The sequence below is a fragment of the Suricata suricatta genome, chromosome 2 (genome assembly GCF_006229205.1).
Source record: "Suricata suricatta isolate VVHF042 chromosome 2, meerkat_22Aug2017_6uvM2_HiC, whole genome shotgun sequence".
NCBI classification, from domain to species: Eukaryota; Metazoa; Chordata; class Mammalia; order Carnivora; family Herpestidae; genus Suricata; species Suricata suricatta.
The window spans coordinates 37,142,461-37,167,043 of record NC_043701.1 but is presented as its reverse complement, the minus strand read 5'-3'; the positions used below and the strand labels follow the sequence as shown (position 1 = coordinate 37,167,043).

The 24,583-nt window shown below is 38.0% G+C and overlaps 1 protein-coding gene and 1 pseudogene across 2 annotated transcripts in view; one reads left to right on the top strand and one right to left on the bottom strand.

The window, feature by feature from the left end:
* IMMP2L (inner mitochondrial membrane peptidase subunit 2) overlaps positions 1-24,583 on the bottom strand; it is an 848,590-nt gene that overhangs the window by 679,020 nt on the left and 144,987 nt on the right. The gene's annotated exons all lie outside the window — the stretch shown is intronic.
* On the top strand, positions 6,580-7,191 carry LOC115280169 (annotated as a pseudogene).

Below are 24,583 nucleotides of genomic sequence, written 5' to 3'. Positions count from 1 at the left end.
GTAGAAAAAGTCATATTACAGATAAGAAAGACCATGTGCAATGTCAGCTTCCCATTTAAATGGATAGGTAAATAAAAATGTATACTCTAGTCAAAGGACTTATCTAATGAGAGTATATAAATTATTACTCCATTTTCTAGGATTACAGTTGTTATAGGTATTTAGATCCAAGTCATTTTTACAGTTAAAAGACAGGCCATGATGCTTACAAGGTGAAATAAAATTTTATAACACTGCATCTAACACAGTCTCACATTCGATTGCTACACCTCAGAAAAGCACTGTTGATATTTCACTGAGCCAAAAAAGAAAGTTCCCATATCATGTGAAGAGAGTGGAAAGTCACCATGCTGAAGGGCAAGAGGAAAGGCCAAGTCATGTTCTCAAAGAATAATAATTAATAATAACAATATGTATCTGAAGGCTTTCAGCTTCAGAAACAGAAAATTCCAGAGATATCAAAATGGCACATATTATCAAACCCTAAGTAGCAAAATTGTTTAATATGCACATGCAAACTATTTGCTCATCAAATAAACAGGAACTCATTTTAAGAGAAAGAAAAAAAGGGTAACAGGTCAGTTCGAGTTTGGAATTTTTAGATAAAATAGCAACTTTCTAAGGCAAGACCTTCATTAAATATTCCCTAATATTCATAAAGAGATTATACATACCTTAAGTTTAGGTGAAAATAATCCATATACATATATATACGTGTGTGTGTGTGTGTGTCTGTATACACACATTGCATTTGGCAACTCTACAGGTAATTTAGTATTAGGAATTATCTGAACAAAAGTATTAAGTAAATTACTAGAAGAGGGAAAAAATAGTGCCATCAAAAACCTTTCTAAGTATATTCCTTAACATAAATTAACATGAAAGAATTAAACCATTGCCAAATTTATTTGTTAGGAAAAGTGATACTTCATTATTTCACCAAAGTAATTGGTAGGCACTTCAGGGTAAAATGTCTTCATGTTAACACTTATTCAATGGCATATTTATTAGTTGTCATATTAAGGCCCTGCCAATAGAGGTATTAAATATTTATTAAGAAACACCTCCAACATTCAAAATGAGACTATACTTAATATCTTCAAAGAACCCAAGATGACATATTATATATTTATTGACTTCTAGAACATGCTCCATCCAGACAATGATCTTTGGTCAAAGTAAGAGCAATCCTGTCACGTGGGCACTCAGCACTGAGAGAGTAATAAAAGCAAAACTGTTCACCTAAGTGGAAGCGAAAGGACTCATTCTGTTTAGATTTTTATTTTTCTTTAAAATTTTAGTCTCTTGAAATCCAACTTCTTGAGCTAATACACAGCTATTAAAAAGCAGCAGACTTGTAATCAATACCTTCACTAACAGCTATTCCCCAGGCTCTCTTAAATACAAGCACCAGAGTTTTGCAAGATGGAAAATACCCAATTAGGTTTTCCCGAACCAATTTAGCTTGTCCAGCTATTGAGTATTTTGACAATAAATATATTCACACTCCTTCCTGAGTTTGTGAGAGAAAAATTAGCCCTTTAATTAGCAGTAAAGCTAGTCTAGAAATGAGCCATCTGGCTCATCTCTGATACACTCTGAGATTGTATCATGGCATCAGAAGTTTTTTTACATACCAGGCATAATTTGCTAACCTCAGAGTACAAACTTAACTTGGGCTCCCTTCATAGAAAGTAACAGAGCCTGTTTCTCTCAAGTATTTGAGTGGATTCTAAGTGAAAAACATCAAGTTGTTCTCACTGCTATCCATTTTCGATGTTGCCAGAGAGAATATTCAGCTCCTTATCTGATCTCCGTATCAGATAAAGTAGAACTGGGAATAAGAAAACCTTGTTATCCCCCAGGAGCTTGTATTTCAGTCAGCCAGGGCTGAGACAATGCTGCACAAACTGTTGAAGCTAATTAACACTGATGGTTAAAATGATGCCTTTGAACCCATGTGAACAGCTCTTCTGGATGTGAGTCAGTCAGTAAATATATATTGAGCACAGACATTGCACCAGGCATTGGACTTGTCACAAAAAAGAAATAATAATAAGGGTTTTCTAAAAAGAGAAAGATATGGAGTCTGGGTGGGAGATATATGTGCGCACGTGCGCGCGCGCGCGCACGCACACACACACACACACACACACACAGTACAATCTGGTAAATGTTGTAGTAGACTTGCGTGTAAGATTGCTGCTAGTATAGGCCTATGGTTTTCAAAATATGGATTCTGACTTATTTTGTGAACCTTAGAATCAATATAGTCACTTACAGTTTTTTTTAATGTAATAGAATATTAAACACTATAATGTACCTCATGAAATAAAACACTGTTTTGCATTTCTCTTCCAGTTTTTCATTAATATAAATTTAGGTATAAACACAGAGACTTCAGTATAGCTATAGACAAAAATATAGGAAGACACACACATATATATATATCTTGGCCACATATAAAATATGTTTCTTACTTGGTAGAGCCAAAAAACCTTGAAAGCCACAAGTATACGAAACTTGACTGAATAGCTCAAGGCAGGATTCATAAAGAAAACAGCATTCAGGTTGATACCATATGAAAACGTTTGTTCAGTAAAAAGATATGAAGCTACCAGAAAAAGAGAATAGGGATATGTAGGTTGAGCACATTGAAATGCCATTAAGGCTACATATTGAAATAATATTTTGGATATACATACACTGAGTCAAATAAAATGTATTATTAAAATCAATTTTCACCTCTTAGTTTTTTTAATGTGGCTAATATAATATGTAGAATTACATATATGGCTTGCATAACAAAGTTCAATGGAACAGTAATGGTGTAGATGATAAACTAGAGGGAGGGAATCACACTAGCAGTCATGAGGCCACAGTTAGGCTACTGAAATAGCCAAGATGAGAGAAGAGGACAGTCTGGTCCAGAACAGTAAGGATGGAGAGGAATAGGAGACAAAAGTTCAAGAGAAGAAAACAAAGTAGAAGAAACAAAACCGGGGATTGGCTACATGTGAGTGATAAGGGACAAGAAGCGACTTATTCATTCATTCATCCAAACATAACATTGCATGCCTAGGGTATTACAGGTACATGTACCACACCGGTTGTGCTATGGTGAGCTAAATGGAAGTCTGAAAGGCTTATCAACATTCTGATCTGGGAAACAGAGTCAAGGTTGTTATCACAAACTGAAATAGCAAATCAAGGAAGAGGCAGAATTCTGTATCTACCATCTGATTCTTGGATATTCCTTTATTTATCTTCTTCTATCTTCTAGGATATTCAATAGACTACCTGAGAAGTAACTGGGTATCAGGAAAAAAATTCCAAGCTGGAGCTAGAAAGTTTAAAGTTACTATATATAATTGGCAGATGATCCCCAGGAGGGGTTCTAAGTTTTCAAGAAGAGGCTGTAGAATGATAAGAGCCAGCAGTCCAAGGAAGAACACTAAGGACACTAAAAAGGAGAGAAAGGGCAGAGAGCAAATTCACTAATATGGAGTAGATATGAAGGAGAAAAAAACATGAAGAGTAGAGTCCCAGAAACCAAAGAGAAGAATGTTTTAAGGAACTAACATTTATTAGAATCAAATCAGAAGAGTAGTTTCAAAGATGCGCTGAAAAACACATTTAACATTTACAAGTCAGAGATTGATGACCTCCATGAAGGTGATCCCAGCAGAATGGTGTGAACAAGCAAGATCACAGAGGCTGTAGAACACAGGGAAGGCAAGGAAGTAGAGAGGCCAGTTAGAGACATATGCTTCTAAAACCCTACTTGTGAACAAAAGAATGATAAAGTAGTGAGGGTCAAGGGAGGGTCTGGGTGTTTTCATCTTTTTGTTTTGACTTCAGAGAGATTTGAACATGTTTAAAAGCTTAGAAAAGCAGTCAGGGTAGAGGGGCTAGTTTAAAAGGGAAGCAATGAAATAATTCATGGAAGGAAGGCCTAAGGAGCTAGGGAAGGAGAAGACCTAGGACACAGGAGCACAGGCAACTTTGAGCAGGAGAAACAACATCTGGTCCCCAAAGATGGAAATAAAGGTGGCTAAACAGATGACAGTCAATTCAGATGCAGGTAAAAACTCTTTCTGTATTATAACACTACTCAGGTTATAAAGTAATCACTGGGCTCCTTTGGTTAATGGTAGCCACAAATGAGATTCTGTGATTCCAAAGATCTGATTCATACTATGTACAGTAATAAATGCTCTAAAGCCAAAGGCACAGACTTATCACACTAAGGACAAGTCAACTTCCATGGCCCATGATGTACTATGCTCTAATTAAAAAAAAAAAAAAAAAAAACTGTAAGAAGTGATTATCATTAGTCTCATTAGTATCATTAGAGGAAAGAAGGGAGGGGCACCTGGGTGGCTCAGTCGGTTAAGCCTCTGACTTCGGCTCAGGTCATGATCTCACTTTCGTGGGTTCGAGCCCCGCGTCAGGCTCTGTGCTGACAGCTCAGAGCCTGGAGCCTGCTTCCAATTCTGTGTCTCCCTCTCTCTGACCCTCCCCGCTCATGATCTGTGTCTCTCTCTCTGTCTCAAAAATTAATAAAACATAAAAAAAAATTTTTTTTTAAAGGAAAGAAGAGAGAAAATGGGGCTAATGTGTATTGGATGCAGGAAACCCTTATGTCCCTCTAGAATTTCCACCTATGTACATCTGGAGTGGAGGGTATGGGACAGAGCTTTCCTCCTCTCCACACAGACCCTCACTAGCTCTTTCTCAAGGGAAGTCCCAGCTATCACACTAAGCCACAGTTAAGTCATCTGGTGAGTAACTGCGCCTTAAAGATGGGAACCCAGAATTCCCTCTACCTCTTAATATTTCTAGCTTCAGAGTAGTGAACAGGAATGCCCAGGCAGGGTCTGTACTCCAAGCGGCACAGTCATGGTCATTTTGTGTGATAAAAAAAAAAAAAAAAAAATCAGACCTGGAGCTCCTCACCCTATCTCCGCCCCAGTTTCTCCACTTACAATTGAAGAGGTAAGTGGGGTTGAACCTCATTAGAAACACAAGTAAGCCTCCAAACCCAAGCCTCAGCATCCAACAACCCTCACTGGTAAAGCGAGAGATAGAGAGTTACCAAAATTTTATCCCAGCTAAGAAGCTGCACTTCATTTCCCTCCTGGCTTGTATGCCTTTTTATAAATCCATTCTTCAGGCCAGAACCGCAGATGGCAGAAAGGGTAAAAGTTGATACTTAAATCATAAAAATCTTACCTTGAAACTCCCTTACTCAAAAGCCCTGAGCAACAGACAAACCAAAATTTACACTACGTTCTTCTGCCTCTTTGTTTTTTACTTTTCTTTTCCTCTATCTGACTCTCCTGAAGTCCACTCTCCTTTCAATATGTTCAAGTCCATGCATATCGATTTCATAGGTCACCTTCTTAAGGAAGGTGAACCCACCCAGTTAAAGTATCACTGCCTCATCTATGCTTTCATAGGCCTTGTTTATGTATCTATTAAGTCCTTACTTAGTTATTCAACTGTATCTTCCCTAGTAAATCATATGGAGATTGAAATATTTGGCTGTGTATTTTTGACCTTGAGCACTTTGTCCAAGCTGGTCCCGGCTGTAAACCACAACTCTCTCTGTCCTCTGAATTCCCACAGCACTTCGTGGGGCAGCAACTGGGCCCTCCATCGGCACTCTCTATCTTATTTTGGAAGAAGAAAGAAAGCAAACAAAGAAAAAGAAAGGTAGGAGAAAAAGAGACCTTGAAGGATTTTGTATCATAGATAACCAATCTGAACTAATCTTACTGCCCAGACTGGAAGAACTCATGGAACAATCCTTTGACTCCTCAGCCAATCATTGTTCTGTTTGGCCTAGAGCTATGGGAGGTTTTAAATCACCAGGCTATAAGGAAGATCCACAAGCTGTGAAAATGAGTCATGAAGCATCAGTGGGACTGAGGCCCCAAAGACAGTCAGCAGTTGGGGTTGTACCCCAGAATTTCAGTTATACACATATTTTTTTCATGGTTAAAGTATGTTAGGAAGCATATACATTGTGTTTAACAAGTACAAATTTTCTAACTTGATTAATAATGGCAAAAATGAATTTCTAACTTATTAATAATGGCAAGGCACCCTATAAAGTACATGACAGCACACAAAGTACTTCTAAACACCTCTGCTTTACACTTGAGGAAGTGAAGTCTCAGATCATTTGGGAGCATTCTGTTAAGGACTCAGCAAATATTAAAGACCTTCTATATGCAATGCACTGGGAACGAAGCAGTCCTGCTCTCATTGAGCTTTTTCTTATGGGAAAGATATAATAAAATAAATAAAATATATAGTATATCAAATGGTGTTACTGGGAAAATAAGACACAGTGGGTAGGAAATAGGGATTTTGAATAAGATAGCCAAAGAAGGCCTTACTGGCAAAATGACATTTGAGTAAACACCTAAAGGGAGAGGAAGAGAACCAAGTGGTTGGTGTTCTAATCTGAACTGTAACCCAAATCTTGGATTTCTAGCTCTTATGTTCTTTCAAATACCACCATTTACCTTGAAAGAAGATGTTGGATCCTGCAGGAGCTGCCGCACCAATATGAGTGGAGGGGAGAAACCGGCCAGCAATCCATGCTGGTACAGAACGTCAGACTCTGGATGTTCCTGCACCACTGGTTCATAGTCGACAGCAAAGATAAGGAATCTGAAGTCATCTTCACTGGGGACTCCTTCCTTGGTCTAGCTAATGCACCAGTGCAAGATCTAGAAGAAGCTCTTTTCTCCTCTTCACACACTTAACTTTGTCATTGGCAGTGACAGCATACAACATGTGCTTTGGTGGCTGGAACAATCCAACCCAAGATTGTGGTGGTGTGGGTGGGTACCAACAACCAAAGCACACAGCAGAGCAAGTGACTCGTGAATGGTGAACCAAGGGCAGCCCCAGGTCCAAGTCATGATGCTGGACTTACTTCCCAGGAGCCAGCACCCTAATCTACATCATGAGAAAAACAAATGGGTGAATGAGCTGGTCCAGACAGCATTGGCTGGCCACCCACACGCCTACTTTCTGGATGCCAACCCCAGTTTTCTGCCCTCAGACAGTACCATAAGTCACCATGACATGTACAAATACGTGCATCCAATCTGCCGGGGCTATACCCCTGTCTGTTGGGCCCTGTACTTCCTGCTTCTGCATTTGCTGGCCTAAGAGCACCACCAGGAGGTCTCCCTGCCAGAGACTACAACCTAAGCCTCCTCCTTCCCTAACATTAAATTCTCATTCCTCAAGAAAAGGAGGAGAGGGAGGGGATATGAAGAGGAAGAGGAGGAGGAGAAGGAGAAGAAAGAGGAGAAGAAAGCATAGGAGAAGAAAAAGAAGAAGGAATAGTAGCAGAAGCAGCAGCAGCGGTAGTAGTAGTTGGACACAGGCTGCCAAGCCACAGGAATAGCCAGGTCCTCAACAGAATTTCTATTTTAAAGAGGGCTTGCCTTCACAATGGGTCTTTCACATCTGTAGACACTGGGGGCCAGCAGAAAGGATACTGTGTCCCCGAGATACAGAATGTGAAAGTGCCTTTCAACTGCTGAACGGCTATGTAGCCAGTACGATGGTGCAATGTGTTAGTGCTGATCACATGTGGTTCTTGGGGACCTTATTAAGATTGCTCTCCGGATTTGCTACTGGTACCTGGTAGAGACTGAACACCTGACCATGGAACACCAAGTGACTATGTGAATACTCAAACTACCCATAACAAACTTGTGTTATCCAATTTACCAATCCATACAACTAGATGGGCCCAATAGCAGGCCACTTTCTACAATACTGGGAGCATGGCCACAACTAAGCTGAATGAGCAGATGCCTCAGACTACTCTAGCATCTGCCCCTAATCCTTAAGCATTCTCCCTCAATCCATATAAGTTGGCGTAAGAAGCTCCCTCTGACCGGTTAATGGAAGAGAAAAAATTATGGGTCTTGTTTGTTCACAAAAGGATCTACACTAAGCTGATAAAAGATAGGTGTGAGTGGTCACTATACAACACCACCACTCATTAGTGGCCCCGAAACACAATGGTAAAAGGAAGCCTTCCATTGGGAAGACCATTAGGGGACATGGAATGAGGTAAGGGTTTACACTGATTAATCGTTAGTGGCTTAGGAGTTGCCAGGCTGGGCAAGAACTAAGAAAAAAATCAGAAAACTGATTCAGTTTATGGGACCAGCTGGTCCCATAAAATTTGCAATAAGCTGCAAATTTGGGAGGCTGACCTATAAAATTAAGTATATGCTTAACACCAGTAATCATTATATGGTTCCATCTTTCCCAGAAGGTATACAAAGTGTAGGTGAGAGTCATCCCTCTATTTTCTTTATGTGTAATTAAAAAAATATTGGCAGCATGATTTCTAAATTTGGCAAAAAGCATAAAATTACAGATCCACAAAGTTCACTGAACCACTCTAGGCAAATTAACCTGAAAATCACACCATGCATGTTACAGTCAAACATAAAACTAAGACAAAGAAAAACATCTTAAAAGCATCTAGAAAAAGTATACATTACAAAGACGAGGGCAATTCTATCAACTTTTTTTAAAAGTAAGTTTTTTTACTAGAAGTATAGCTCACAAACGGAAAGGTGCACAAATATATTTGGCACGACTTACCGCAAAGTGAAAATAGCTGTGTGACCACCACCCATATCAGCTACAACATTAATATCCCCTTTCTTAGTCATTACTTTTCTTCAATCCCAAAGGTAAGGATTCTAAAACCAAAAATTGCCAGTGGTTAACCTTCATATAAGTTGAATAGATGATGTATTTTTTTGTGTCTGACCTCCTTTAACATCTGTGTTGTTAGCTGGACCAGTTTTCCATTTGTTTTCATTGCTATCCAACAAATAAATGGGCCACATTTAATGAGTATACCACAGTTTATCCAATCCACTGTTGACGGACATTAGAGGTGCCTCCATTTGGAGCTAATAGGAAGAGTGCAGCCATGAACATTCTTGTGGATGTCTTTGATGCACACATGTATGCATTTTCATTGGGCTATTATACCTAATAACCCACTTGGAGAATTTTTTGGTCCTTGAAATGTTGAACTTAATGGTTTTGGAGATCTTAGTACTGTATAGAGGAAAATGGTTTCAATGAATTAGATGTGGACATTGCTCGCGGGCAAGTTTGGGCTTTCTCTCTCACTAACCAACAAAGAGAAAAGGGGATCATTTTCGGGCAGGGTGAGGGATCCCCTTTAACAGGGGGAAATTTCACTGCTGCTATACGATGGAATAAATTTGACTATACATGGGGGAAAAAAAGAGGGAGATGTTGTCATTTAGAAAAGTAGTAGGGAAGCAATGCCCTGCTCTCAGCATTTGACGCACATTAGGAAGTAGTTCAGAAAACCATGAACTGGGCTCATAACACTGCCCTGTGCCCAAGTGGGTCCCCAACCACACATTTAGATACTCCAAAAAGACGCCAAGTGGTGATTTTCATTGACAGGACTAGCAGTACCACTCCAAACTGTAAAATGTTAAAGTAGTAACCAGAGAATGTTTGATCTTTTTATTGTTGTTTTTAAAGGCAAATGTCCTGCATGGTTTGTTATGGTTTTTGTCATACAAGTCATTTCACTCTACTTTGAGTTGCTTGGCTGTCACAAGACATAAAATGAGCTGCAATAAGAAGAGCTTATCAAGATAAGGGAAAAGTACACATATCTGATCCCATACCCTGGTGACTGTCTTCATCTAAGGCATGATTTACCCTTTCCAGTGAGGTATCTGTACAGTGCAATTATTTACCCTTTGTTAGGCCAGAAGTAAATTCTCGTTCAGAGAGGTGGAGCACAGCGGCAGACTCGACCTCACAACGGTTCCATACAAATACTAGACCATCTGGAGTAACCATCTCTACAACAAACAAATCTTCATAACAGAGGTGATGTCTCCATCGGACTCTGTTTGCTTCGGTCACTCATATAACTTGTCTTTTTGGACTTATAGGTTCATTCACGTAACACATGTGAGCTGCATACCTACAATATGCCAAGCACTTTCAGTGGTCAACTATTTGGAAATGGTATGTCTGTGTGCGAGTGCACATACATATACACAAACACACAATTAGAGATCCTGGCCCTGTGTGGCCTCCAGCTGGAAATATTCCTAAGCATGCTAACCACTTAAATTCAAGTGGGAATGTATGAGTATTTGTGTGTGAGTGAGTTTGTGTCAGAGACAGAGGCAGAGAAAAGGGGATGAGGAATGGGGTAAGAAGCAACTAAAGTTACTTAGACAAGGACAGCAGAAATCTTGAAAAGCTCATGAGAAAATGTGGACATATTTAAAGCACAAAAATGAAGTGTCCGTCATTCAGTTCTCTTCATGCACAATCACATCTGTGGCTCATCAACTGCTTTGCCCAAACCTGTGTGCTTCTTATATATAATAATATATAAGGTTATATATAATCAAGATCTACCCTTAAAGCTATTTGCAAAAGTGTCTATGCCATAAACTTTTGGCTGACAAGTAATTATATTTTATCTTCCAAAAGAAAACCAAGCATAAAACAATGCCACAAGAAAAGATGAGAACAATTGATACCCCTGCTTGACAAAGGAGGTAAAAGAGATTTAACCAACACCTTACGTTTGCCTCACCATCTGTTAATTTTCAATCTGATTTTGTTTTTTATAATATAAAGCACTTATTCAAAAATAGAGGAACTCCTATATCCCTATAAAACAAAAAAAGAGAAGAAAATACTATTATTTGTATTTCTTGTTCAAACACACTAAGAATAAAAGAACTGTTTTCAGAAATGATGAGGCTCCTGCAGATAACATTTACCCATGGGATTTGAGGCTTTTTTGTGACATAAAGTGCAGAGTACTTTGAGGATGGTTACAGATTCAATGGCACAGAAAAGGCTTTTAACTTTGGCTCATTTCCTCTGACCACCATGCCTCCATTCTAAATTATAACCTCTCAAAGCTACAGATCCTTTAAAACTAGCTTTTAAACTGCCTTTCCTTGGTATCATCACAAAATAAGAACTTTGTTACTTGGAAATAAAAGCACAAAATTATTGAACTCAAAACTGTTCTCATTATTGCAAACCAATAAACAAGGCTCAACAAAAATTGTTTTTGCTAATAGCCATTACTTATTGAACTGCCAAGAAACAGATCCAAGAGAAGCCAAAGAGCTGTCTTAACAATATAAATGGTTTCTTATTCAGAAACTATATTTAATATCAGAAATGGCTAGCACATGTCCCAGTGCTATTATTATTGTCCATAAGAGAACTTAAACTAAGCACTAAAATCCTGTCACTCACATCTTAGAATAGTAATAATTTTGAAAAATCAAAACAAAAAATGAAACCACTAAACTACTGGAGAATCCCATTTTTAATTTAGGAACGTCTTTTATGATATAACCCATAACAAGTACTACCTGCTCAGCTGAATCTTTTTTTGGAGTCACTCCAGCACTTTACACCCACAGAAAAATAATAATAGGGCAGGAAACATGAGAAGCATCTGGGACCCTTTCCCTTGGTTGAGACTGAGCAAGTAGTTGGCATGGCCAGCAAAGCCAAAACCAAATATTCGACCAGCTGGCTGGGGATAGTAGGGCCAAGTTGGTGACCCACATAGCTGAGAGATTGGTTATACACACAGGGAAATGAGCAAACAAGTAAATATTTGAGATTAATGGGAGCCAGATTTTTCAATGCCAGAGAACGAAACTATATGTATAAAAAAGAGTTATCAGTGTGAGCATATTTATATAGATCAATCTACAGGAACATACATACATATGTAGAGAGATATGTATGTGCATATATATATTGTGTGTGTTTGTGTATTTATAAAACCTGTATTTTGGGGCACCTGGATGGCTCAGTCAGTCAAGCATCCAACTTATCATGGTTTCACGGTTCCTAAGTTCAAGCTGCACATATGTGCTGTCAGTGCAGAGCCTACTTGGGATCCTCTGTCTCCCTCTGTCTGTCCCTTCCCCTCTCTAAAATAAATAAACATTTTTTTAAAAACCTATATTTTCTAATTGCATTCCCTGAGAAAACCTAGCAGGAATGATACTCCAGTACCAATGAGCATCTTTAGAAAGCAAATCTTGGTTTCCCTATGTCTTCTAAATATCATTCTCCATTAAAAGGAACCAGAATTCCTTCATAATTCCAAGGCTGGAGCAAGAAAACTATAAGATAAGCCTGATCAACTTTCAACATGATGAACTAAGAACACAGCATCACTCTTCTATGGTAATTCTGCCAAAAATATATCATTTGAATCCATTGATGAGGAAATATCAAATAAAACCAAAAAGAAAAGGATGATTTAGCTGAACTCTTCCAAAATATCAAGATCATAAAAGATAAGAAAAGAGTAAGGAGACTGAAGGAGACCAGAAAGCCAGGTAACTCAATGCAAGGTATGATCCTGGATTCTGGACTCACAAAGAGCATCATGGGGGACAAATGGTGGGCTGTGAAAGAGATCTATGGGTTAAACACTAATGTCCTAATTCTATTAATATTTATTTCCTATTTTGATTATACTGTACTTATGTGAAATAACATCCTTATTTTTAGGAAATGCTCACTTTAGTACCAAAGGAATACTAGGCCTTCATGTCTGTCATTTTTACTGTCAAGCCAAAAAAAAAAAAAAAAAACAAAACACTTCAAAATAATAATATATCAATCTAAAGGATGAGGGAGAAATCAAGTGAGACAATAAAGAGAATATGAACGGACAACTGTAGTAAAATGCCAATATTAGAGAAATGTGAGGAAAGAACATAATAGCTCTTTGTCCTATTCTTGAAATGTTTTTCTAAGTTTAAAACCGTTGTAAAATAAAATGTTTTTAAAAAAGAAATGTCTGTTGATAACTGTTCTTGTACTATTAGGAAAAGTCTTAACTTTCTATGAAGGGCCACAATCTGCTATGAATTAAAAAAAAAAAAAGGATATGCTGTGGCTAGAGGCAAAATACAACCTACATAATTCAAATAGCACTTAAACCAAATAAGGATGTTAAAAGGGCTTTTATCATCAATATGTCTAAAAAATGTGAACACTTGCCTGATTAAAGGTGATATATGCTGGGAATTAGAAATACCGTAAGGATAAAACTGCAGGAAATCTCTGATATTCATGCAAGAAGATCCACGTAGAGAGATGTATCTCCCCGGTCAGCCTTCAAGGACGCCCGGGCTCCCTGCCGTCTAGGGCAGTGTGGTCAGTGGACAGCCTCCAGGTGCAGAGAATTCAATCTACTGCAGCGCCAGGGGGCAGCCCCACCCTGAGGCCTCTCACTTCCTGCAACCAGGTTGGGGGGATGGGGCAGTGGCGACAGGAGGCAACCTTGATGGCAATGCTTCCTCCAGAGCCACCACCCAGGAGCCTGCAGGTCAGTTAGGCTTCTTTTTCTGCCCCACGCAGCAGCCCCCCTTCTAGCCACTGCACGTGAGCCCTGACATACAGCGTGCACCCCAAACTCCATCTTGGTGTTTACCTCTGGAGAACCCAGCCCACAATAAGGGCATCCTTTGTTAGTAGATTAAACATAACTTGGTATGGACACCTTCTACAGTTCTATCTTGTGACTGGGTAATGTTATTTCTGACTCACGAGATAGTTGTAAATTTTCTTAAGGTGAATTCTGCCTCTGACTCTCATCCATTTACCTTCTCATGCTGTGTGACAAAAGAATTGTACTTTCCCCTTTTCATGTTAGCCAAATATAAAAGATAATCATTATTTAAACAACAAATTTCCCTCTTATGGTCCATTAGCTCCTGCTGCTTGTTCCTGTAGTGAAATTGAAATATAACAAAACTATTTCCATGGCAATAAATAATAATCTAGTAAATGTGAATTTCTGGCTTAGCAACAGAACAAAATAGGAGGAGATTATGGGATTGCAGTGGGACTAAATTTCAATTTCAGTGTGGGTATTTTTAGTATCACATTTTAAAACTAAGCAAATTCAGACATACAGAAGTATGAAGAGCAAAACTCTAATTATAGGATAAGTTTAAAAGACGGATCTCAATGATCAATTTGTAATATTACTCCCTACCATTTACCACCAAAATGCATTCAACTATCATAAAAAAGTTTACTTATAAATTCAAGAATCCTTACAAGTTTTATTGAAAAGTCTATTATCCACTAGAATATCAGCTCCAACTACTAATAGATTCCATTATGTTCATTTTTAGTAATAATTACAAATATGGCTTGTGATTAGTATATAAGTGAAAGATTCTCAGAAGGACTCAGGATCTCTACAAAGCCTAAGAACAGAGGGGCTGGAGGGTCTGTGGGCATCGCAAACACAGGAGCAGATCTTGTCTGATACAGCAGGCCAAAGCTCTCCGTTCACACACGCTCCCCACGGCCCGGGCAGCACTCTGTTGGCCAGTCTGCCCCACACATGCTCTTCTCCCTCCTGCTCGAGCTGTACACTCACCAAGAGTCACTGTTTTGTTCCCACACTTACTACCAATTGCTCTGGCTATAATGGCATAATTAAGTTCTTCACACTCTGATGAAATATAAGTGCAAAAAGGGAAGAATTATTGTATCTAAGAAAAATAACTACAATGTTTTACAAAGATCTGATAAGGATGAATCACAAAAAATATGAACAAATTGAGGATGAGCAAAGCTAGACTTTGGACAATTAAGGAAATAATTATTCCTATCTAAAATATTCTACACTCATATTGCTTTGTGTCTTAAATTTTTGCTCTTAATAACCCAAATGGCAAAGTGTAGATAATGCACCGTGTCTATGCTGTATTCAGTAATGACTATGCAAAACTCCAAGCTGTTGAAAGGAAAAAGCTTCAGCCTTACAACAGAAAAATGACAAATAGACAAAGAATAAGTGAGGCAATGTATGAATTCAAGGAAGCTTAGACAGAATTCCTTAACATATGGTAATACAAACACACCTCTCTTTGATTTGTCTCCACTCTCCAGGTGGGATTCCAGCCTTCTTATGGATGGCACTGAGCACAGACCCCTCGTCCTTGACCTGCAATACGTACTGCTTCAGTCACAGGCTACTTCTTCCTGGCTGGCAGGGAAAGCTTAGAAAGCTTTCTTCCCCTGCTTGCTTCACTGTCCTCTCCCGGCTCTGCACATACAGGTTCTTCATTACCCACTTGATTTCACTTCTATCCAGCAGATCACATCTTCAGACTGTACTTTCTCTTTGATCATCTGCTACCCACAATGGGCCTCAGAGAAGAAAGTATTCCTAGCCGCAGAGTCACGTGGACAATTAATTGAACACATTTCCAATCCTTTAAGCACCCTGCCAACGAATATATTGGCTAACCAGGACAACTCAAGCCCTTTTTTTTTTCCTATTCAAGCCACATTTTAATGGTTGATGTTCCCTGCCCATTGAAAACATACAAGAGTGACCACAAAAAGAATGTTCTACCATGGCGCAGCATTTGGCAATTTAGATCCTAAAGTACCGTGTCTGACTACTTTTTACCTTAGTCTATCAATTTAGCTCCCTTAGCTTCCACTGAGCTCACATCCCATCAGCATATATATAACATCCTTACATGTAGTTGAGCTTCTTTTACTCATATCACTTCTTGACACCAAGGAATTCCGACTACAACTGAGGGTCCTACAATTCATCTCAATTGGGGAACTAACTACTCAGATTTAGAATCAGAATCCACAGGTTCAAATGCTCAGCCCCTCCTAAGACTGACCAGTTCAGACATCAGTCATCAGACACTCCATCCAACTTACCTACCTACATTCCCAACCCCACCCTTTCAAATTCAATAATCTGTCAGAATGGTTCAGAAAACTGAAAAACCCCTTCATAACAATTACTAGTTAATTACAAAGAATACAAAAGAACAGTCAGATGAAGGAAGTACGTGGGGCAAGGTCTAGAAGCATCTCAAGCACATAGGGTTGTGTCCCACTCCTATAGCATGTGGGTGTGTTCACCAACAATCAAGCTCTCTGAACCTTATCATTTAGGGATTTTCATGAGAGTGTCATTACAGAGGCATGGCTGATTAAATCATTGGCTGTTGGTGATTTATCCAATCTCTAATCCCCCTCCCCTACCCAGAGATTGTGTGATGGTTGGAAGTTTTCAAGCTTTTGGTCAAACACTGCTGTTCTGGGGAAGCTATCTAGGGCTCCAGGAAGAGGTGCCTCATTAGAACAAAAGATGCTCATATTACCTTATCACTCAGAAAACTCCAGGGGCTGGGGCACCTGGATGGCTCAGTCAATAAAGCATCCTACTCTTGACTTTAATTCAAGTCAGGATCACACAGTTCATCAGATGGAGCCCCACACCGAGTTCTGTGCTGACAGTGCAGAGCCTTCTTAGGATTTTCTCTCTCTCTCTCTCTCTCTCTCTCTCTCTCTCTTTCTCTCTCTCTCTCTCCTTCTCTCTGCTTGTCTCATTCTCTCTCTTTCTCTCTCTCAAAATAAACTTAAATAAATAAACAAACAAACAAACAAACAAATATTCCAAGGGCTTTCAGAGCTCTGTCCAGGAACTGGGTACAAAGACCAAATATCTCTGTACAAAAAACCAAGGCATTAACTCTTTCTCCTTTTTTTCTCAGACCACCTTGCAAGTAATAGCTCTCTGCAACTATTATTAGACTAATACTATACTGGATATTTCAGTACCTAGCCTCTGCAACTGTTCCCCTTGAATTGCCTTTTGGGGAAAAAACCTTCCATTTCTCCTTCCCTTCCCTCCTCCCTCCTCAGGTTTGTACCAGGTAAAAGGCAGGACTTAAATCATAATGTGTTTTCAAATAGACTTATACTTTGTTGTCTACTGTGCTAAGGGAATATCTACAGTCTGTAAACTTGGCATGCTAGTAACAGTTATTTAATTTTGCTCCTGAAGTCATACGTTATAAGAATGGCTTAGAGTTCAGTGTCTCTAGAAAGAATAGTCCCCTAGTAACAACTTAGTTTTTTCTCAATAACCATTTACCATTTTACTTTTAAAATCCTCCCCATTACCATTCCTCACTATGGAATTGTCTTACAGTCTATTTTCCAATGAGATTCCTATTTTTTTGATTTGGTAGCTAAAGGATCTGGTATTTAAATTCTTTTGATATGAAAATATCACAACCTGTTGGGTTTAAATACTATGAGCTGTACTGGCTCCTGGCATCACTGCCTGAGTACAACTTTGCAATCTAATGTCTAAAACTAGCAGAAATTAAAGCTTAGCTTCTGCTTACAGAAAAAGCTATCCCTCCTTGAAGATTAAAAGATCCCTGAGATTCCTATTTTTTGATTCTCTGGTCACATAAATGGGTGCTATGTCCTTTTCCCAAAAAGGTCAGGCCTAAGGATAGCGAAGAGATGCAGGGAAGACACTAAACTTCATTCTGAATTGAAGCACTCACTGTTTTTTATTGCCATGTTCACAAATTTGCAAAATGTTCTCCTTTCAGTGATAATAACCTTTCTAAAACACAACACTCAAGATAGGAACCAACTACTGATCAGTCTGCTAGTCAAGTCTCCCATCCACCAACCAACGCATTTCATTTATTACATTTCTTTAAATATTTTGTCATTTATCGAATTATGGTATACAGTCCATAATAGTATAGTTTAAATGACAGTATTTTTTCTTTCTTAGTGGCACATAAAATAAATATGCACCTTAGATTTGATAAAATAACTTCTTCTCCCAACAGGCTCTGGTTGACAAGAGATAATCCATGCAAAGCAGGGAGCACTGCATATGGCATATAGTAAGTGCTCCATAAATTTTATTTGCTATCATCATCATGTTTTTAAACCAATAACAGAAGTTTCCAGAAATAAAGATAAATTACATTAGAGTTTGGATGCATTTGCCCTTATTCTACTTTTTTCACTGAGTCTTTTGTTTGTTTCTTTTCCTAACTTTCTTAAATTTCCATCTGTCTCCATGTGAGAGAACAGCAAAAACTCTGATGGAATTGCTAAAGGTTGTGCTAAATGACAGCTCACAGCATTCAAGCCCAACAGGTTGGGATTCTTTCATATCCAAGGAATTTAAAAATTAGATCCTTTAGCTACCAAGTCAAAAAACTAGAAATCTCATTGGAAAATAGACTACAAGAGGGGCGCCTGGGTGGCTCACTCGGTTAAGCCTCCTGCTTAGGCTCAGGTCAGATCTCACGTTCATGGGTTCGAGCCCCGCATCAGGCTCTGTGCTGACAGCCAGCTCAGAGCCTGGAGCCTGCTTCGGGTTCTGTGTCTCCCTCTCTCTCTGACCCTCCCCCTCTCATGCTCTGTCTCTCTCTCTGTATCAAAAATAAATAAAACATTTTTTAAAAATTAAAAAAAAGAAAATAGACTATAAGACAATTCCACAGTGAGAAATCTTTGAAAATGGCTCTACTCATTTTTCCCCAACTAAAGAAGTACCAAGACCAATGTTTCAATGATGTTAGCTACTTTTCCTTCACATCACTCTTCTTCTCTCTGCCATTTTTTTTCTACTTCCATGAACAGTAACTTACAAGGTATTTTTGTTTCAAATTAGTAAGCTAATGATTGATTTGAAAAATTGCAGCTCAATTTTATTTAGCTACACATTACTACTTATACTGTTTTACTTTATACAGTATGATACAATCATTTTGGAATTATTTTACCTGTCAATGACTGTGGGGGTATAAGAAATGTCCATATTTTAATGAAAAATATAATACAGCTATGAGATTTCTAAAAGTGAGAAAATAATACAATCAGTATAGTTTTTTGGTATTTTACATATGAAATCATTTCTTTATTCTGCTCTTCATAGTTTTTGCCTTCTTCAGATTTAAAATAACTTAAGTGGAAGTATAGTATAATTTCATCTCTAGTCTAGTAAAATTGTACAGCTAACTGTGGTAACATCATTTTAAAGTGAAAACTATTAGATATTGATTCAGTTTGAACCTTCACCTGAACAGTGTTACAGAACAAACTTAAACTGGAATTATTGAATTTTGATATATCAAAATATTGCCCTAGAATAGAGAAAGAGAGTTGGCAAATTATTTGTTTAAATAGAGTATGATTGTAATTTAATATAGATTGCTAGTACACAATTTTTAGTTTTTTCTCACTAAAATGTACGGGGCAATAAAAAACATGAAAAATATTTTTAAAATCTAAGAAAAACAACATGTAAGACACATATTCACAACAGACAGTCTAGGTTCCTCTAGTCATTTGCCTACACATAGATACTTCACTTTTCAAATACTGAAATTATAACACACATCATTTTGTAACTTTTCTTAACTTGATGATATAATGACAGCATTTTCAATATTCTTACATAGTCTTCAAAAACATGATTTTTGAATGGCTGCAATTGGGCCATCCAGTATTTGGATGTATTACCACTTTTTTAGCATATGACCACCGTTGGATATCTAGAACATTTACTGCCATAAAAATGCAATAATCAACAAACCCTTATCTTTGCTCTGGTCTCAGATTTGTTTCTCAGGAAAAATTTCTAAAAGTGAAAAATGTTAAGTAGAGCTATGTAAACATTTTCCAGGCTTTTTATGCCTACCATCCAACTCTACCCATGACCTTTGTCTACTTTCCTTCAAATTTAAAACTTTCTATCTTTTATTTTATTTTTTTGAGGCTGTTCTTCATACATGAGTGATAGATTAGATACTTCAGATACTTTTGAAGGTTCTCATTTGCTTTTAAACATCATTGCAAGGTTTTTGACAAACAATTCTCATTTCATATAATCAAATCTACAAACTTCCCTTCATTATAGTTTACTTTGGTTTTATATCAAAGAAAGCTTTCCTGACCCTGCCATAAGATGATTCACCCATACTTTCTTCTAAGTATTTTACAGTTTCCATTTTGGGTTACGTATTTTTTAACCCATCTAAAATGTATTTTGCATATAGGATCAGTAGAGAGCTAATCATGTTCTTTTCAGACAAACCTGTTCTAACACACCAAGTTTAAACCATCAACACTTTTTAGATTAAATGTATTATTAATGGTCTTTCCTTTACAAAACCTGTTTTTTGTGTTTTTTTTAATCTAGGGTATAAATATGTAGTAGCATATCCTACTTTTTAGCTTCTTTCCAGGGCACAGAATGAAGATTCTCCTTCATTCCTACTCTATCATGCTACCAGCACTATGAAGTTAAATCATCAACAGAACATACTGTATTATAGAGTTTTATGTTTTGCCTCAAATTAGAGACATGCCAATACATTTATAATATAGTACTTTAAATTTTTTTTAAGTTTGAGAGAGACAGAGTGAGACAGAGATTAAGAGAGGGGCAGGAGAGAAGGAACCAGAAAATGTAATATACTACTTTAAAAAGTGGACTGGGGGGAGCACCTGGGTGGCTCAGGTCATGAACTCACAGTTCATGAATTCGAGCACCACATTGGGTTCTGTGCTGACAGCTCAGAGCCTGGAGCCTGCTTCAGATTCTGTGTCTCCCTCTTTCTCTGGCCCTCCTCTCTTTCACTCTGTCTCTCTCTGTCTGTCTCTCTCTCTCAAAAAAATAAAGACTAAAAATATAGTAATAATAAAAATAAAAATAAAAAATGGACTCGGAACCTTTGGGTGGCTCTGTCAGTTAAGTGTGGGTCTCAAGCCCAGACTTGGGCTCCAAGCTGACAGCTCAGAGCCTGTTTAGGATTCTCTCTTTCCCTCTCTGTGCCCCTCGCTCACTCGTTCACACACATGCATGCATGTGCAGTCTCTCCCTCTCAAAAAAATAAATATAAAAAAAAATAAATAAATAAATAGTGGACTCAATTCCTCTAGCTAATGAATAAGATACGAAATTGAAGCAGAGAATGAAGTTACATAAGTTGCATGAACATTACCATGACAGTGCCCGCACTATCTCCAGGATACCAACACAGTACAGAATAGGCTTGGACGAAATGTCAGCTTGCCCCAGAAGCATTTCCTGGCCCCAGCCCCACCATCCAGCTGGATGCAGGATCTCTCCTGGGGCTTTCTGAACCCCCTGAACATGTCTACTCCTAACACTTATCACCTCGTATTCAATTTTCTGACTTACCAGCAAGTTTCCCCACTAAACATTAGAAACATGGAGGTAAAAGTTTCATCTATCACTTTATAGCTAATCCCTAATATAATACCCCTAGTAGTAAGCAGTTTGTAAAGACTTCAGTGAATGAACGGGTGTAGGATTTCTAGGTTCTTTCAGGTCTGTCAATTACTAATGATTGAAATACTAAATAAGTCATGTACCCTTTATAAGCCATAGTGTCAAATTCAGAAATGGGTTATTTCTTAATAAGATTATCCATTCAGTCTATTCAAGATCAGAATTTTGTAATGATATGACCCCTATTTCCAGAACCCAATCTTAGACTCCCTTCTGCAGTGTCTCCTTCTTGATGGTATCCCCCGTGGCCCTTCTAAACTGCCTTGACCTTCTCCCCCTACCCCACTGGCCATTTCAAGTGTTCCTACCCTGTTCTCCTTAGGGTTCTTTGATGTGATCAACAGCCTACATTTGCAGTCTCAGTGACAATACCTTTAATGTAACTTCTTTGTGCTAAATTCACATGGAGGTGCACTGCATGGCTTAATGAGGAGGTATGGGAGATGTTAAGGCACTAAGTCTGTGAAGCAACTCTCAGCCCATCCTGCCTACATGTTTGGAAAAGCATACAGCATGAAGCATGATCACATTTCTTCTCTGAAATAAAATATCTCTGTAGCAAAGGCTATTTTATAATGTTACCACTCATTTCCATAATGATTCCCAACAGAAATGACACTTACAGTTTTTTAGAATCACTAGAAAGAAAGAATGTAAAGAAAGAGACTAAACTGATGAGGCTTCTCAAATATATTCTGATAAAAGAAGGTTTTGTCTTGTGTTTGTGTTTTCCACATGTTTTGCTCTTGTCTTTATTTTTTAAATTCTTCCATAAGTTTTCAGAGTAATTTCACTTTGGACTGAATAGATTTGCTTTTATTTTTTTAAGAATTTGAGATATGTTGTGTGATTGTGTATCTTTTTGAGATGCCTTGAAGTTTTAGCCTAGGAGAGGAGGAAATGGGTGATGGGCATTGAGGAAGACACCTGATGGAACAAGCACTGCGTACTTGTACATAAGTGATGAATCATGGGAGTCTACCCCCCAAAGCAAGAACACACTGCATACAATGTATTTTAGCTGACTTGACAATAAATTATATTTTTAAAAAAAGAAATTTTAGTCTATTGTTCTAAATGTAATCCATCTTATAACATGAGTTAAAGTCTACAAAACTATAATTCCAATTTGCTTGTATATACAAATATTAAAACAGCATTTTAAATAAACAAATATGTTCTATTGCCAACCTCTGCTAAGTGTTATAGAGAAACTAGGCTCAGCTAACAATAATACAAGTAGAATAAAATGGACTCTAAAAAAAATAAATACATTCTATGGGGTACCTGGGTGGTTCAGTTGGTTAAGTGTCTGACTTCAGCTTAGGTCATGATCTCACGGATTGTGGGTCCAAGCCCTGTGTTAGGCTCTGTACTGACAGGTCAGAGCCAAAAGCCTGCTTTGGATTTTGTGTCTCCCTCTTTCTGCCCCTCCCCAGTGCTCTTACTCACCCTCTTTCTGACTCTCTCAAATACAAACATAAAAAAAAATTTTAAATAAATAAATAAGTAAATACATTCTGTAGTGGCAAGTAAGTTTTAGCATTAACAGAATATATAGATAAATAAAGAGGATTAAAACTGTAGTTCTAATGCACGTAAGAATTTCAAAGTACTTCTTTGAATAATAAGTAAGGAGGAAATTATCCAACCATGTGCTTTGCAAAGATACATTGCAGATTATACTTCTGTAAAAATGGGCTCTGACTAGGAGTGGACCATTGCCTGCTGTTCAGGAGATCCCTCTACTGTCCATGATGAGTAAATAAGAAAAATGTTGGGCACAGCAATTCAACTGGCAAAACATGGACTACATGACTACATACAAGGTCAGGTGGGAGGAATGACTTGAGGTGCTATTAAGCACTAGAATTAGGTAGATTACAGGTTCACAAACTAACATTTACCTAGAGTTTCCAATATTCCAAACATAGTATGAAATGCTAGGTTAGTAAATAAAAACAAGGGAAAAAGTCCTCTCAGAGATTGTCGCCCACGTTATACTTACACGGTTTAAAAAATGATAATAAGATGGAACAGATAGATATATTTAGAACTCTGCATCCTGAATATATGAAATTCACCTTCTTTTCGAGTGCACATGGCACATTCTCCAAGATTGATCACATACTGGGGCATAAAGCAGCCCTCCATAAGTATAAACGAATAGAGATCATACATGCACACTTTCAGATCACAATGCTATGAAACTTGAAATTAACCACAGGAAAAAGTCTGGAAAACCTCCAAAAATGTGGAGGTTAAAAACCACCTTACTAAAGAATGATTGCGTTAATCAGGCAATTAGAGAAGAAATTAAAAAAAAATATGGAAACCAACGAAAATGAAAACACAACAATCCAAAATCTCTGGGACGCAGCAAAGGCAGTCCTAAGAGGAAAGTATATTGCAGTCCAGGCCAATCTCAACAAACTAGAAAAAGCGCAAGTACAAAATTTAACACAGCACCTACTGGAGCTAGAAGGGAAGCAGCAAGAGCACCCCAAACTCAGCAGAAGAAAAGAAATAATAAAGATCAGGGCAGAAATAAACAATATAGAATCCAAAAGAACAGTCGAGCAGATCAAAGAAACCAAGAGTTGGTTCTTTGAAAAAATAAACAAAATCAATAAACCTCTAGCCAGGCTCCCCAGAAAGAAAAGAGAGAGCACCCAGGTAGACAAAATCATGAATGAAAAAGGATCTATTACAACCAATCCCTTAGAAATACAAGCAATCATCAGAAATTACTACGAAAAATTATATGCCAACAAACTGACAACACAGAAGAAATGGACAAATTCCGAAATGCACATGCACAGCCAAAATTCAAACAGGAAGAGATAGAAAGAATGAATAGACCAATAATCAGTGAAGAAATCGAATCCGTTATCAAAAATCTCCCAACGAATAAGATCCCAGGGCCAGATGGCTTCCCAGGGGAATTCTGCCAGACATTTAAAGCAGAGCTCATACCCATTCTTCTCAAACTATTCCAAAAAATAGAAATAGAAGAAAAACTTTCAAACTCATTCTACGAAGCCAGCATCACCTTGATACCCAAACCAGACAGAGACCCAGCCAAAAAAGAGAATTACAGACCAATACCCTTAATGAATACAGATGCGAAAATACTCAACAAGATACTAGCAAATCGAATTCAACAGCACATAGAAAGAATTATCCATCATGATCAAGTGGGATTCATTCCTGGGTTACAGGGCTGGTTCAATATTCGCAAACCCATCAATGTGATCCATCACATTAACAAAAGAAAGGATAAAAACCATATGATCCTGTCGATAGATGCAGAAAAAGCATTTGACAAAATAC